This window comes from Chrysochloris asiatica, unplaced genomic scaffold (genome assembly GCF_000296735.1).
Source record: "Chrysochloris asiatica unplaced genomic scaffold, ChrAsi1.0 scaffold00112, whole genome shotgun sequence".
Classification (NCBI taxonomy): Eukaryota; Metazoa; Chordata; class Mammalia; order Afrosoricida; family Chrysochloridae; genus Chrysochloris; species Chrysochloris asiatica.
In genome coordinates this window covers 10,186,513-10,191,695 of record NW_006408630.1, presented here as the reverse complement: position 1 = coordinate 10,191,695, position 5,183 = coordinate 10,186,513, and the positions used below count along the sequence as shown (strand labels likewise).

Here is a 5,183-nt window from a genome sequence, read left to right as displayed (position 1 = left end):
TATTTTTTTTTCAATATCCAACTTTCACATACAAATGAGGTTATTGAACATACCATAGACCTCATAGTGACATCTTTGCTCTTCAACACTTTAAACAAGTCTTGTGCAGCAGATTTTCCTAAAGCAATAAGCTGTTTTTATTTCTTGACTGCTGCTTCCATGAGTGTTAATGGTTGATTTAAGCAAAATAAAGTGATTAACAACTTCAATCCTTTCTCCACTTATCTTGATGTTGTTTATTTGTCCAGTTGTGAGGAGTTTTATTTTATTTACATTGAGGTGCAACCCATACCAAAGGCTGTGGTGTTTGATTTTCATCAGTAATTATTTAAGTTCTCTTCATTTTCAGCAAGCAAATTGTATCATTTGCATATCATAGGTTGTTAATGAGTCTTCTTCCAACCTGATGTCACATTTTTCTTCATAAAATCCAGCTTGTCAGATTATTTGCTTAGTATACACATTGAATAAATATAGTGAAAGAATACAACCCTGATTCACACCTCTCCTAATTTTAAACCATTCGCTTGTTCTGTTTGAATGACTGCCTTTTTGGTGTTTGTACAGGTTCCTCATGAGCACAATTAAGTGTTCTGAAATATTAATTCTTCACAATGTTGTCCATAGCTTGTCATGAGCCACAAAATCAAAAGGCTTTGCATAGTCAATAATGCACAAGTAATCATCTTTTTGGCATTCTCTGCTCTCAGCTAAGATCCATCTGATGTCTTCTGTGGTATGTCTCTTTCCACGTCCACTTTTGAATCTGGCATGAACCTCTGGCAGCTCCCTGCCAATGTACTACTTCAGCTATTTTAAAATTATTCAGCAAAATTTTATTTTCAAGCAATATTATGAGATTTTCCGATGATCTCCACATTCCCTTGGGTCACCTCTCTTTGGAATGGACACAAATATGGATCTCTTCCTATCAGTTGTTCAGCTGTCTTTCAAATTTCTTGGCACAGATGATCGAGTACCTCCAGAGCCACATTAATTTGTTGAAATATTTTAATTTGTATTATGTCAGTTCCTGGAGCCTTGTTTTTGCCAATGCCTTCAGTGCACCTTGGACTTCGTAAGTCAATATATTTGGCTCTTGATCATATGTTACTTCTTGAAATTGTTGAACATCAGCCATTTCTTTTTGGTACTATGACTGTGTATTCCTCCATCTTCTTTTGATGATTTCTATATCATTCAATATTTTGCCCATAGAATCCTTTTAATACTGCAAGTCAAGCTTGAATTTTTTCTTCAGGTTTTTTAAGCTTGAATATGCTGAGGGTATCCTTCCCTTTTGGTTTTCTAACTCCAAATCCTTGTACACCTTTTCATTATAATATTTGACTTTGTCTTCCCAAGAAGAATTGATGTATGTGAGTTATGGTATTGGAGGCAAATATTAAAAGACAATGGACTACCAAAAGAACAAGCAAATCTGAATTGGATGAATACAGCTAGAATGAACCTTAGAAGCGAGGATGGCCAGACTTCATCTCTTATATTTTGTATATACAATTAGGAGGGACTGGTCTATGGAGAAGGATTTCATGGAAGGTCAGTGAAAAAGAGGAAGACCCCGTTAGATGGATTGGAACACTAGCAGCAGCAATGGGACCAAGTGTAGGAATGATTGTGAGGTTGGTGCAGGACCAGAAAGTGTTTTGTTCTGTTATGCATAAGATTGCTATGAATCAGTACCGACTCAATGTCACCTAACAACAATAAGGTTTCTGAACAGTGGCTGGTGAGTTGGAACCACCAACCTTAAAGTTCAAACCAAGCTTGTGGTTCAGTGCTTATCCGATAGCACCACACCAGGTCAGAAAAAAAGAGAGTGAGATGGAATGACACAGTGACTGCAATAATGAATTCAAACACATCAATTGTGAGGACTGCAGGATCAGGCAGTTTCATTCTGTTAGCAATAAGGTTGCTATGAGTTGGAGCCAACTTGATGGCACCTAACAACAATCAGGAAGGTCATAACAATTGTAATAATTATTGTTTTAATATTGGCAACTAATTATTACTCACTTTAGTACACAATAAAGTACAAATGCATTGCAAATCTGCTGCACAAGACCTCTTCAAAGTGTTCAAGACCAAAATGTCAGTTTAAAGACTAAAGTGTGTCTGACCCAAACCCCGGTTCTTTTAATCGTCTCTTATGTATATATGCTGTTGTTGTTGTTAAGTGCCTTCGAGTCGGTTCCGACCCATAGCGACCCTGTACAGGGTTTCCGAGGGTGTAAATCCTTACGGGAGTAGAAAGCCTCATCTTTCTCCCGCAGAGCAGCTGGTAGTTTCGAACCACTGACCTTAAGGTTCGCAGCCCGATTCGTAACCACTACACTACCAGAGCTCCATATGTATATATGCTAGGCACTGAATAATTAAGGCCTTAAGAAAATTGTTGCTTTTGAGTTCTGGTGTTGGAAAAGAATATTTAAAATGCCATGGGCTGACAGAAGAACAAACAAATCTGTGTTGGCAGAAGTAAAGCCAGAATGCTCTTTAAAAGCCAAGATGGCAAGACTTCATCTCTTATACTTCAGACTCATTATCAGGAGGGACCTACAGAAGAATATCATGCTACATAAAGTGGAGGTTCACCAAAAAAGAGGAAGACCCCAGTGAAATGGTTTGGCCCAGTGGCAGCAGCAATGGACTTAAGCTTAACAAAGATTGTGATGTTGGCACAGGACCATGCAGTGTTTTATTCTGTTGTGCACAGTCACTATGAGTCAGAATTGTCAATGGTACCTAACAATATTAAGTGCCCAGCATCAACTGGATACATAACAGATCTTTTCTTGCTAATGTGGTGTTGTGTGTTAATTCCCTGGACTGCAAAGTCGGTTTGACCTTCTTCTTTTTGACTGATCCTCAATTTTACCAACCATGATGTACTTTTCTAGGGATGGGTCTCTCCTGAAAACATATCTAAAGTTTTGTGGGTAAAGTATTGCTGTCTTTACTTCTATGGAGTATTCTGGCTCTACTTTTTCCAAGACAGGTTTGTTTGCTCTTTTGGCAGTCCATGGTAATTTTATTATTTTCCAGAAACACCATAAATTGAATGCATTAATTCTCCTCCAGTCTTCTTATTCATTGTCCAGCTTTCAAATTCATCTGAAGGTTATTGAAAAAAACCATGGCTTGTGTCAGACACACCTTAGTAGTCAAATTGACACCTCTGCTCTTTAATACTTTTATTTTAATATATCCTCTTACAAAATCTCATAACTCAATTTTAAACTAACTATTGGTCAATGTCTGCCACCATATGATCCACATAGTTATTATCTTACAGAAGACTTTATAGGTATGCAATATGTATTATTGTAGTGTAAATCACTGGACAGAAAGATGGTTTTGAACCACAAGATACATGGTTCAAACTCATTAGCTGTGTGTAAGAAGCCCTATAAAGGGTCGCTATGAATTGGGACCAACTCGAAGGTACTTAACAATATATAAAATATATCTGCTGATGACCAGGGTCAGGCTTGTAGTGTATACCCTTTGGTTGGTTGATGATGCATGGAAGGGATTGTAACCATGGCAATGAAACGATATATAGTAGGATGAATGTAAAACTAATGTTCTCCCATGTAGACTACCACATAATTCATAATCAACAATAAAACAATATGCATATATATATTGACTGCAAACTTCTTCACCTTTGCTTTTTGGTGGAAAGAAGCAAAGGAGTACCAGAGTACTCATGCTAGAATGGCAGGTACTTGCTGAAGACCACTTTACCAGAACACTATTACCTAGGAAGTAATTGATAGGTCTTTTTATAAATCTCCAAAGAGCAAGCAGGTAGAATGACATGGACCAGCAACTGAAGAAAAGACCAAGGAAGAGTTGCCATAAAGGAATGGATGAAAAGGCCCACAGTGGGACTAAGCCAAGCCAAATTAAGCAACGCCAAGTGCGGAAGGCAAAGAAACCTGCTAATACACCATGGGCCTTACATGATGATAATGTGTACTATGAGACTAGCCTTCAGGTTGTTAAAGAGGAAGAGTCCTTCCCTGACTGTTACTTAGAATGCACAATAAGAGGAGAATTTTCTGAATCCATCTTAGAAAGGGACTTACTTTTTAAATTTTTGGAATATCTAAAAGAAGAGTCAGACCAAGAGCTTGCTCAACAGGTTCTTGTAGATAAACCACTACTTGAATGTTGTATGGAATATATGGAAAAGGAGGCAAAATAAAATCTTCCTCAACAGGCTGATTGAGAGAATCGCCTGGAGTATTACTCTGAGTGCATGATCGTCAAGAAGCTAACTCCTGGAAACATACCTGGTGTATTGATTTAACAGATCCTAAACAGCTGTCAGAATTTACTAGGAAGAAGTCTAGAACGAATAAAGAATACGACTGAGAAACAATAGCCTGTCCTCAGAGTGGGTACACAAGAAAGCTTAGGGATAAATCTGCCTTGACAAAGATCTCCTAGTTCATGGTCCCCGACCATGTATGTGCAGAATGTGGAAAAGCTTTCTCTGTGAACTCAAAATTAAAACGACATTTTCTGGTTCACACTGGAGAAAAGACATGCCAGTGCACATTTGAAGAGTGCAGAAGTGCTTTTTCCTGGACTCCAATTTGCATAAGAATGTACAATCCATGCAGAGGAGAAACACGTTTTGTGTCTCTTTCAAAGTGGCAACAAGAAGTTTATTCAGTCAACTAACTTGAAAGCTTACATCTTAACTCATGCAAAGACTCAAAAAGCAGAATCAATGAAAAAGAAGATAGTTCTCAAACAGAAAAAGCCTCTTAAGACAAGAGTCATTGAGAGTAAATATGCATCTTGATTATTGATTTTAGAAGATAATTTTTAAATCAAATATGCCTAAAGACCACAATTGTTTACTTTCCAACTGTCTAGGTCTTGTGCTTTTTAATGCTACATTTGTTTTAATGCTGCATTACTAGACCTCTGGTAGCGTAGTGGTTACGAATCGGGCTAAGAACCACAAAGTTAGCAGTACGAAACTACCAGCTCTTCTGCGGGAGAAAGGTGAGGCATTCTGCTCTGGTAAAGATTCACAGCCTTGGAAACCCTGTACAGGGTCTGTATGAGTCGGAACTGACTCCACGGCAAACAGCCACCACCACTAGAGACTGAAAATTTTGCTTTAGATTGTCAATAAA

General features: G+C 38.0%; 1 pseudogene; it reads left to right on the top strand.

Moving 5' to 3' along the window:
• The first annotated feature begins 3,847 nt into the window (after window positions 1–3,847).
• On the top strand, window positions 3,848–4,719 carry LOC102842253 (annotated as a pseudogene).
• The last annotated feature ends 464 nt before the right edge of the window (window positions 4,720–5,183 follow it).